Source organism: Melospiza melodia, chromosome Z (assembly GCF_035770615.1).
Source record: "Melospiza melodia melodia isolate bMelMel2 chromosome Z, bMelMel2.pri, whole genome shotgun sequence".
NCBI lineage: Eukaryota > Metazoa > Chordata > Aves > Passeriformes > Passerellidae > Melospiza > Melospiza melodia.
Genome location: NC_086226.1, coordinates 94,540 through 106,416, shown reverse-complemented (window position 1 = coordinate 106,416; position 11,877 = coordinate 94,540). Strand labels below are relative to the sequence as shown.

At 41.8% G+C, this 11,877-nt stretch overlaps 1 long non-coding RNA gene across 3 annotated transcripts; it reads left to right on the top strand.

Annotated features, from left to right (window-relative positions):
* Nucleotides 1–4,811: 4,811 nt before the first annotated feature.
* Nucleotides 4,812–11,376, top strand: LOC134432023 (uncharacterized). Of its 3 annotated transcripts, XR_010031186.1 has the most exons (7): nucleotides 4,812–4,914; nucleotides 7,428–7,492; nucleotides 8,111–8,174; nucleotides 8,865–8,940; nucleotides 9,067–9,376; nucleotides 9,724–9,840; nucleotides 10,994–11,376. It is a non-coding gene; the product is annotated as an uncharacterized LOC134432023 (long non-coding RNA). The 3 variants fall into 3 exon arrangements; XR_010031185.1 differs by lacking the exon at nucleotides 4,812–4,914 and having other exon boundaries at nucleotides 7,295–7,492; nucleotides 10,994–11,280; XR_010031187.1 differs by lacking the exons at nucleotides 4,812–4,914; nucleotides 8,111–8,174 and having other exon boundaries at nucleotides 7,295–7,492; nucleotides 10,994–11,279.
* Nucleotides 11,377–11,877: the final 501 nt, after the last annotated feature.

Genomic DNA, 11,877 nt, shown 5'->3' with positions numbered 1-11,877 from the left:
TTTGGCTTTTATTTAAGTAGAGGCAGGGTTTTTATTTTGAATATTATAAGTGTTCCAGAAGTAAAAATCTTGACGCAGAAATATTTAATCAATATAAAAAACATGAATAAAAATATATGAAAAATATAAATACCTACTCGCATCGGATGTAATATAGAATATAAATTTATTTATAAATTGACATTGGTAAAGATAAATGCATAAGTAAGCAATAGACATTAAAATACATTAATTATATATTATATATATTATATATATTATATATATTAATATACAATAATTTATTATATTACATTATATATACATTATATATTATATATATAAATATATATATTATATAAATTAATATACATTATAAATATGAATATAAAAATTGAACATGAGGATAAAATCTATTTAAATATTGTTTAAAACAAAGGTTGGGCTTTTTTATTCTTGTGTTAGAGGCAGGGTTTTTATTTTAAATAATATGAATGTAGATATTATTGTTATATATTTCTAAATATTGAGATATACAATCAAGATATAAATATATAACCGCAAAATATAAATAAATACAAATAATAGGAAGAGATGTAATGAAGAATACAAATAACAGTATACATAAGTATACATTTTAAATGTAAATGTGAATATGAACCTGAAAAATAGAATTAAAAAAATATTTAAGTAGAGTTTTGAAGAAAGGGGTTCTTTTTGGCTTTAATGTGGATGGAGGCAAAGGTTTTATTTTAAATAATCCAAGTGTTACAGAAGTAAAAATAGTAACAGAAATACATACTTACTATGTAAAAATATTTATAAAAATATACAAATAAAGTTTTAGGGATATATGCAATATGGAATAGAAATGTATTCATAAAAAGAAATGTATAAATGGACAGTGTACATCAATATACATTGTAAATAGAAATGTGAGTATTAATATGAAAAAATATTTAAAAAAATATTTAATTTTTTTTTTTTTTTTTTGTGTTGTGTTTTGTTTGGTTTTGTTTTGTCTTTTACCCTATTAGATTAGAGGCAGAAGTTTTTTTTCCCTCTTCCCGGTTGTTTTGGGGCATGTATTTCAGAGCAGTTTTCGGCGGGGGTCGCCCCTGTTCTTTTTTGCCGCCTTCGCTGCCGCAGCCCCGAGGCGCGCTGCGTCCCCGGCTGGGGCGGGCGGCAGTGCTGCCGCCTTGTGGGCAGAGCGCGGTACTGCAGGCGTGCAGCGAGAGGCCGCCAGCTTGGGAGTGGCGCGTGGGCGATGTCGCGGAGTTTTGGTTGACCTTCTCAAGATGGCGGCGAAAAGGGCGGGAAAGTGGAGGACCGGGTGGGTGTTTAACTGCACTGCCTGCACGGAATACCGACGTCATGGCGGCCCCGACGGATTTTTCTGTGGCGTTTCATGTGTACCCGAGACATGCTGTGGGCTCAGCGGCGCCGCGGGCGGGCGTATTTTGGCGGGTTTGTGAGAGGCATCTGGGTAAACGCCTCGCTGTGCCGGGGTCCTCTCACGTCGGCTTTCCCGCCCTGAGGGAGCCGAGCCGGGCCGAATAGTTCCGAAGAGCCGAAGAGCCGAGTGTGGCCGGAAACAGCCGAGTTTCCCCGAAGACCGAGTGTGGCCGAAAACAGCCGAGTTTCCCCGAAGAGCCCACTGTGGCCGCAAACAGCCGACTGGAACCGAAGAGCCCAGTGCGGCCGGAAACAGCCCAGTTTACACCAAGAGCCGATGATAGCCGACTGCAACCGATAGCCGACTGTAGCCGACTTGAGCCGCATTTAGACAATGTGCCGAATACGACCGAGTTTAGCCGAACTGAAACGAGTTTAGACCAAGAGCCGAAGCAAGCCCAATTCAGCCGAGTTTCATTCAACAGAACCGAACGACGCCGCAGCGCTCTGCATGCAGTGCGCCTGTGCAGACGGCAGGGGGCGCTGTGCCTGCAGTGCGCCGGTGCAGACGGCAGGGATCGCTGTGCCTGCAGTGCGCCGGTGCACACGGCAGGGGGCGCTGTATAAAGTATAAAATATCAACTATCGATAAGAAGGGATAAAAGCTCTGTGTCAAGTGCAGCTGTAGAAAATTTCAGGCTCCCAGGGAATAAATCGTTTTCTTTAAATCATTTTCGTTTTGGAGTTTTTTTTACTCCCAGGTAGCCTGAAAGTTACTACTGCTGCTTTTTTATTCTAAAGCTAGAAAGGAAAACCAAGATTAGAAATGCAGGGAAAGAAAGAAAGAAAGTAAGTAAGAAAAAGAAAAAAAGGAAATAAGGAAAGGAAATGAAAGGAAGAAAGAAGGAAGGACAGGAAGGAAGGGAGGAAAGAAGGAAGACAGACAAAAAAAACCCAAAAACCAGGAGGGCAAGGAGAAACCTAGGGAAAAAAAAATAAAAAGAAAAGAAAAAAGAAACCAACAAAAAACAAAGCCACAGAAAAAAACCTCGGGATGGGCGAGAAACACCCCCCCTCCCTGAAAAATCCAAGCTGGGCAAGAAACATCCCAGAAATACCACAAAAAAAAAAAAAAAACAGGGGAAAAAAAAAATAAAACTTAAAAAAAAAAAACCAAGGGGGGCAAGGAAAAACCAGAAAAAACACCAAGATCGGCAGGAAGAAACGAAGAAAAAAACCCAAGAAGTGCCAGAAAAAAAAAATCAAGAAACAAGGCAAGAAAGAGAGGCAATAAAGGCCACAAAAAATTCAAGAAAAAACCCAAGACATGCCAGAAAAAGGTACGAAAATGGTTCTGCCAGGTGCGATCAAGGTGAGCGGGGTCAGATTCAGGTCCAGGAGATGAACAAGTGTCAGATTAGTTTGGGGCACTGCTGTGCAATGCAGCTGTGACAGGATTTATGTTTAAATATAGTTTAAATAAATTGGGGATTGTTTGGCTTTTATTGGGGTATAGGCTGGAGATTTCATAAAAAATATAAAACTAGAAATCCAAATATATCATCTATATGTCGATATCAATAAATATTTAATATATATAAATATCAGTAAAAGAAATCTATTGTGTCAAAAGAATATACCTATTATTATATAAAAAGGTATTCTCTCCAATATACATAATATCTATAAATATAACAAATGAAAATTACAAATATAGATGTGAATAGAATTATGACAAACAAAATTATTTTTAAAATTTTAAATGTGTTTTAAATAAAGGGGTGTCTTTGCTTTTTATTTCGTTAGAGGCAGGGGTTTTAATTTTAAATAATATAAGTACTATAGAAATGTAAATCGACATACAGAAATATATAATAAATATATAGAGATACAAAGATATAATGCCAAACTATGAATAGAAATCTATGTAAGTAACATGAAGAGATGCAATATATAATACAATTTTTATTATACAGTAATATAAATTCTAAATATAAATGCGAATATAATTGTGAAAAATATATGATGGGGGCTCGGAGCAGCCCAGGTGTGAGCTGTAATGATGATGGGGGCTCGGAGCAGCCCAGGTGTGAGTGTGAGGATGATGAGGGGCCGGCTCCTGCCGGGGCGAGGCTGTTTTAGGGGGAGGCTTTGCCTCAGCTCCCTTTTGCATGGAGCTGCTGAGTGGAGGGGTTTATGGGGCGCTCCCGGCGCTGTCTCATGGAAGGACTGCGAGAGCTTCCCACAGGGTCGGGGGCAACGCCTGGATCCGCGCTTGGGTACGTGGAGCATCGCTTAAAGGAGGCGCCGAGGGACGAATCTTTGTGCCGGGGAGCAGCGGCCGAACAGGTGAGCCCGTGTGGGTTCGGAGCGGGGAATTTTCTCCTTCCCCTTTGCAATTTCATCTTGCCAGTCCCTCCCCGGGTCCCCAGGAACAAAAATGGAGCTTATGAAGACAAAAGGAATTAAGGAGAAGGAAGCAGCTCCTCTTCTTTTATTGTCTGCGTTTGACCTGAGGGGATCCCTCTTGACTTGTGGTTTGAAGGGTGTTGATTGCAGGAAAAGCTGCCTTTTCCAGGCTGTTAGGGGTATCCCGGGGGTGACAGGGAATCCCTGCGTTCTATTCTAAGGGGAATGGGAAAAGTATTCTTGTGGTATTCTGGGTTTGATTTGAAGGCAGCCACCCCATTTGCACCACCCTCGGGTTTAAATGGAGGGGGCAGCCCTGGTGTCCCTCCTTTTCAAGGGTTTGAATGGAGGTCGAAATCGCCCTTTCCCATCAGTCGAAGGCTTTCATTTGGGGAGCGCCCCTTCTTTTCTGCTCTCCTAGGGGGTGAAATTGGAGGGGAGAAGACATTTCTTTGCCCTTGTTGAAGTGAGGTGCGCCCCATCTGCGGTTTCGGGGTTGGCTTGCGGGAAGCCGCAGCTCCGGCAGCGTTTGCAGGGCTGCAATGGGGCTGTGCCGCTGCATTGGAGGGCGCTGCCCGTGCCCGCGGCCCGGCGCGGAACGTTCCCGCTCGGGAGCGCTGCTGGCACGGCCCGGGCAGCTGCCGGGGCGCACGGGGGATTCGGCGCGGCCGGGCCGGCCGAGGGCGGCAGTGGCGGAGCCGCGCCGGTGCGAGCCGTGCGGAGCCGAGCGGAGCCGGGCCGGGCCGGCCGAGGGCGGCAGAGGCGGCGCGGGCGCTGCTGCGCCGGCCCGGGCGGTGCCGGCCGCTCCGTCCGCTCCGGGCGCGGGGCTCGGGCGCCGCCGGTAGCCCCGGGCCCGGTGCCGGCCCCGCCGGGCAGGGGCAGCGGGCGGGGCTCCCCGGGACGGCGCCGGCCCCGCGTGCCGGAGCGGCCGCCGCAGGAGCCGCTTTCCTGCCGGGAGCCGCGCTCCGTCCGGGGCCGGCAGCGAGCGCGGGGTTCGGCCGCTCCACGTTCGGCGGTGCCGTGGCTCGGAGGCGCTTTGGAGGCGTTGATGGCATCGCTGGGTTCGGTTTGCAGCGGGTGTCCGCTAAGGGATACGGTGTTCTTCCTGAGCGGGCACGGTTCTCGGTGCCGGTAGGGATGATAAAGGTTCGTTTCGGATTGGGTTTTGTAGTCGGATATATATTTTTTTGCCGGGGTATTATGTTTAGAAGGGCGCGCAATGGTTTTTACGGGTCGTAGCGCGAAGCAGCGGTTCGCATTTTAATTCTGTTGCGGTGGCTTTTATTAGCGTGAGTGTGTAGTGTTTGTTTTGGAGGGCTTGGGGAAGCGTCCTGTCGTTCACAGCAGCGGGTTTTTAATCTCGATAATTGCATGTGTGTTTATCGTCTTCCAGGGCTTTTATTTGTTTGGTTTGTTTGATTGTAGTGTATGTTTTATGGTTACGGGTAATTTGGGGGACATTGTTTATGGTTACGTTTGTCTTTAGTCTTTGTGTTTCTTTCTAGGTGGTATTTTTATTTTGATAGCTTGAGGCACTATGGGTTTATTCAGTTGGGAATAAGTTTTTTGTTGCAGATTTCAGTTTATTTGGTTTTTGGTATTATTCTTGTTGTTGGTTTCTTTATTTTCTTTTTTTGGTGGTTGTTGTTGCTGTCTTTTAATGTATTTGAGTATTGTTTATCAGGGTTTATTTTGGGAACGTGGGTATTTATATGGTGGGTTTTTAAAGTATTTATTTATTTGGGTAGTTAATTTCTTAGTTTTTAGTGGTTGAGATGTTTTTCCATTTTGTTAATTAGTTCAGGTTTAAAGTTATTTTTACAGAGGATTGTTTATTCTTTGAGTTAGTGTAGAGGTAGAATTGCGTCGGTTTTTTCTTTTTTAGTAACGTTCAGGGTCAGTGGCACTGTCTTGAGTTTAGTAGATTGGTTTGACTTTTTTTTAGTACTTTTTGTAATTTGCTGTGTGTGTTTCTAGAGGATTTTCTTTTATTTTGGTTCCATTTTTCTGTCGTGATGAGAATTGTTATTGAAAAGAGTGTTCTTTGTTTTTTCGCTGACACTTGTTTGGCTGTTGGAGGTATCTTGATGTTTTTGGAAGATATTGGTGGGAATTTGATGCTGTTTGTTCTGTCATTTCATTTAGGAATTGGATTTTAAATATACAATTATGACTCTAACTATATTGAAACAAAAGAAATAGATGTGTAGCAATGGGAATGAGCCAATTTTATTTTTATATATTCGGTCAATTTTTAAAATTTAACATGTAACATGAGTCATTATATGTTACAATAAGTTATTCTAATTTTAATAGAGTATTGTGTATGTTTTTAGATATATGAATAGAGAATATAAATGTAAATAAAACCCAAACAAAAATACAAATATATAAATGTATTGCAACTATATGCAGATATATAAAAAATTAATAATAAATTGTAAATATAAAATAACATAAATTGATACAATATATAATACAAGTGATACTGCATATATTTTATGAAAAATATTATAGGAAATGGATGTAAAATAGATATAAATACGGATGTGATCTATCTATCTATCTATATCTATCATTTGTTGTATATTATGATAAATACAACTATAAAAAAACATTTAGGTAGTTTAAAATAATGGATGGTTTTGTTTTTTCTTTGCCAAAGCAGGGGTTTTCGTGTAAAAATTACAAATACAAATAATATAAAGGTAGAAATATGAGTATAGAAATATATCATAAACACGTTAAAGATTTATATGAAAATTAGAAATATAAGGAAAAATAAGTTGTAGCAGTAGATATGGTAAATAATTTAAAAAATATTTCCCGTATATTTTTGAATAAGGTGCATATTATATATAGTTATTAATATAATACATCAATATAAACGATAAATATATATAAAATATCAACTATCTATAAGAAGGAATAAAAGCTCTATGTCACGTGCAGCAGTAGAAAATTTCAGGCTCCCAGGGAATAAATAGTTTTCTTTAAATCATTTTCGTTTTGGAGTTTTTTTTTTTTTACTCTCGGGTAGCCTGAAAGTTTCTACTGCTGCTTTTTTATTCTAAAGGTGGAAAGGTAAACCAAGATTAGAAATATAACAAAGGGGAAGGGAAAGGAAAGGGAAGGAAAGGGAAAAGGAAAAGGGAAGGGAAGTGGTGAAAAACAGAGTGAAAAAAGTAAAAAGAGTTGGAGGGAAAAAGAGATGGCGTTGGGGAGGAGCGGTGCTGCCTCAGGTCCTTCCCCGCCCGGGGGCGAAGGACCCGTTTGATGCCCTGGAGGGACTGCAGCTGCCGGTGGCTCCCGGGGGACGGAGCGATGGCTGTCAGCCCGAGACTCCAACTCCCGGCAGGCCGTGCTGCCGGCGCGGCGTGTGACGCAACGGCTATCGCGGCACATGAGTGGCTGCCAGCCCGAGACTCCAACTCCCGGCAGGCCCTGCTGCTGGCGCGGCATGTGACGCAACGGGCGACCCGGCCCGCCATTTTTCTCTAAATCTTCGGTAAATACAGCTGAGTAAAATTAGCTTGGTTTTCTTCCTTCTTTTGTAACTGAACTGTTTTTATTAAAAATCCTATTTGAATATGTGGAAAAAGTGGGGATGTCCTGTAATAGATCGTCGCTTTTCTTGTTTACAGGGTACTGAGAAAATACGTCTCCCTTAGAGTCCCACGGAAAGGTTCTCAGTGCGCTCTCTATCAAGGTATGTATTTACAAATAAGTGATCCCTTTAGATATTTGCCTGTGTACCTTTTCCTGTAATTCAGAGCTTGCGTTCTGTGGGTTTTATGATAAACCTGTAAAACATGTAAAAATGGTTTTGCAAGTCTTAAAGCTTGAAGGCAGCAATAAGTGGATTTAGAGCCTGTTCTTGACCAGACAAAGAGAAAAAGTGTGACTTTGATGCTGAACTTGTCATTTTTCATTTGACTTGTCTTGAATGATTTAGGAATAGAGAGAACTAGAAAAAGAGAGAAATAGAATTGATTATTGAGCACTCCTCAAATGCTCACCATGATTCAGTGTAGAGCCAAAGGGAAGGGTGATGGAACAGAGCTCTGTGCTTTGGAAGGAAATAAATTTAAAGCTGACCTCCTCACAGAGTCTCACTAACTTCTTTTGTTTTAAAATACAAAATACGATTAGGAAGTGTTGGAAGTTAGTGTTTTGGGAAAGAAACGGCAGTTCCACAGAACATTCCATTGAACAGAGGCTCTGGGAACGATTCAAGTTGTAAGTGCTGTCACTGCAATCAGTTGGTGGTTCAGCCTTGAAACGTGCACTTGGCCTTCTATAAAGCACTGTTTTGTTTGCCTTTCAGTGCTATGAGTCTTGATAAATTGGAGAAGAGCCCAAGAGAAATTTTTCATCCCTTGATATAAAAGGTAGGAAGTGACTTTTTTAGGTTTGGTTCTTTTTCTTTATTATTTTCTGGAAATAAAAGTAATTAAGTATAGGTACTACTGGTTTGTTTCTTCCAGTAGCAGGTGATAACAATAGCAGTAGTACTAGTAAAAATAATAATAGAAATAATAATAATAGTAATGTAATACTACTTAAACTGTCTTTATCCATTGGACTGGCCATTTCAAATCAAAACTTCTAAACACAAATCAAACCATCATCCTTGTAGAATCTTTCACAGCAGCGGGCTAAAGATCCTGGTTTTGTTGACAGGATTTATTGGTTCTGGAAGAACAAGAGGGAAGTACAAGCCTAACTACTTCTAGCTCACAGAGCCGTCCAGTGAACCCAGCTTTGTGTTTTGGTGGGCTTGTGATGACTTTGAAATCAATTGCTCATTCCAGTAAAAAAAATTCATGTTTTTTTGAACGTGACAGCAGAAATAACTTTAGGCACCAACTGAATAATAATAGATCACCAGTTTAAGTTAAAAATTCATGCTATACTATCAAAATTTAAAGGTAAATTATTATGTGTTAGGTGATGGTATAAAGCGTATGTTCTAATGTGTAATGCAAAGATACATACGTACCTGAAAGTCCTTAGAGGAAACAAATTTTTATGTCTGCTGTTTGATTGTTTACCATACGATATTTGGTTTCATTTCCCAGGGATCGGTGAATTTTAACTTTGGAGTCCCCTATGCTAAGGATGCTCAGCTTACAGGTGATGAAATGTTCAGTAATGGTGAGTTTTTCACCTTCTCTTTAATTGCTATGCTGATCTGAATAAGAAAAAAAAAAAAAAAAACAAAAGCAAGAGAAAAAAAAGGATGGTTTATTATTTTTTACGCTGTTATGTTTGTTTCCTCAGTATTTGCTGCAGCTCTGCTTACCCAAGCTTTGGGTTCCTTCTGTCCCACTGGGAGTTGCCCAATTTGGTTGCATCTGGTGAAATTCACCCTGAGACCTTACAGAAGCAGCTCCAACTACGTGAGAGCCATTTGCAGTTCTCTCCAGACGCCTGGAGAATGGGCGACGTTTCTGAGGATCCGGCGAGCGTGCTTCTGTCAAAACTCGGTCTGTGAAATTCCTGGGGAAAACCCTTCTGTGTCCTGAAGGGTTCAAACTCTGGTGAGGATCCAGTTATCAGGTGCTCACCTGGATGGTTCCAGCTCCCAAAGGTAACACTTGTACTCTTGCCCTGTAGTTTACATCTATTGTATTTTTGTTATTTTCAAGATTTTTTGTCTTTGCAAAAAGACAAAATATTGTGCATTTCACTCTTTGGAACCTCTCAGATGGTTCTTTGGTGCAGCACCACCCCGTGGGACACTTGGCTGCTGTCCTGAAGGGGTTGGTGGCTAGAATTGTAAATCCTGGAGAGTTTGTGAGTCTTCTGTCCCCAGGGAGGTGTCGTGCTTTGTTTACTTTTGTTCTGTTGGTTAGGCGCTGCTTCTCGTTGCAAGTATGAATTTCAAACTGCCCTGTTCTTATTTTAACTGTTTTCCTGGTTCTCTCCCTACGGCAGGGAAAGACTCTCGTATCCTTGTCGTCGGGCTCGGTGCTGTCCAAGAAGATACAGAGACTAAAAAATCATAAGAAGCAAAATATGACTGCAGGGAAAAGAAGCTGGAGGGAACAGAAGGTGATATTGTTATCCTTACCCTGTATTAGAGACATCCGCTGTGCTTTGATGCTGGCAGCTGCCAGGGGCTTGTTAGCTCTTTGTAGGCAGGTGTAGGTGTTCACTTGTAGGTTTTTTCTCTGGACAAGGCAATTCAAACTTTGCTCAGCTGATATTTGCAGATTACTCTCTAGCACAGTCCAGCATGACATTTCTGAATGTTGTAAAAATACCATGTTACTTGGAAATTGCTAATGAAGAGAAGCTTTAGGGGAAAATAAGATTTCAGGGTTGGAAGATGTGAGAAGAATTGTGTGGGGATGTTAGACTGAAGTAAAGCACTCTTGAAGCTGGACTGGCACGCTGGCAGGTCCCCTATTAAACAGTAGTGCTGAGATTAGCCTGGGGGTTGCCCATTGTTTCTGTAGAAATCAATGTTTCCTGGTCTTGAGAGGTAAGCTGCTTTGAAAAGCTGGAAGGTGCAGCATGCTGACAATCTCCGTGCTTTGGATTAAAAGTAGATTTCAGAAGGGTCCTAGGCTTTTGTCTTTTCCTAGAAGTCGATGTAATCCTGTCGAGGAGTTTTTAGTTCTGTGTTGCCATGTCATCCATCAGAGCCCTGTTGTACTAATCTTCATACAAGTACAAAACAAAAAATCAGACCCTGTCCCAAGCACTTAGAGGCCAGAACACGATTTCCTCGGGCTGCCGTTTGCGTGCCATCGGTACTCCCCACGAATTGAGCCCTGTGGCTCTGACAGAGCCCCTGGATGCTGACGGAAGGGGGCTGGTCACAGACCCTGGAGGTGCCTGTCCCCCAGGGAGGGAGAGGCCGAGGCAGTGTGGCCTGCAGGGAGGGTGTCGTCCCCAGAGAGCAGCCGGCGACTCCATGCCTGCCCGGGGCTGCGGGTGCCCCCTCGGGGTGGACGCCTGCCCTCAGGTTTCCCTCTGGGCACCCGGGGAGGGAACCAGGTCCATCCGTGTGGCAGCTGCAGGGCCTGCAGGCTCTGGGCCCTGGAGCCGAGTGAGCCTGAGCTGCTGCACGCTTGCTGTGAGCTTTGGGGTGAGCGTGCATCACTGCAGGCCTGGGATGGATTGAAATGCGCTGAGGAAAGCAGAGGGAGGGAGGGAGGGAGGGAAATGCTCTGTTAACATGTGCCAATTCTTCTGTCAGACTCATCACGGCGGGACAGCGTGAAGACTGAAAGTGTAAGAAGATGTGGAGGGAAAGAGAGAATCTGACAGGAGCATCGGACGCACGAGTGCAGGAATTTTGCTTTTTTGCTTGGATGTAAACTCAGGCGTTGAAAGGAATTTGGGAGTGAGAAGGGACATTTCAGAAGGAGAAGAAGCAAAAGAAGTTGTTGTTGTTACAGTCCTGGCAAAATCTTTTGTTCTAGCTAATAAAAGAAGTTAGTTTAAAAAACAAAAAGGAAAAAATGTAGTGGTTTTTTTTTTTCCTTCACTATGATATTCATTGGTGGTATATGGTGTGTTGTTTCATTTCTTGGTAGTATTAAGTCTGTGTAAATTGTTTTTTGAGTGAAGCTGACACTCTGGATGGGTTGGTTTGTATTTGAGGCAGGATTAATTTCAATAGGATTCTTTCATAGATTTCTGATGGGTATTACTGGGATTTTGGTTTTGTTTGCTGTATGTATAAACATAGAGCTTTGGTAGGGCCAGCTGGGCTGCTGGAGTTTTGGGTGTGAATTTATTAGATGGCTTTTGTTAGATGCAGTTTTTAATTTTTGAAATGTTTTTCAATGTAGTGGTTTTAAGGTGGTTTTTAAGAATTCATTGTATTGTTTTCTGTTGTTTGTAGTTGGTGTATGATGAGGGATGTGGTGTGACTTTTTGAACATTATGGTTTTGGTGTTCCTAAGTTCTGATTTCTTTGTGGTTCAATATTTTTTTTTTATTTTTATTTTTTGGGACAGGGGCATTTATATGGTGGGTTTTTATAGGCAATATGTTTTTTAATTTAGGTAGTGATATTTTTTAATATTTTAATAGTTTAGGTTTTTTATTTTCATGGTTTTAATTATTTTTTTTAAT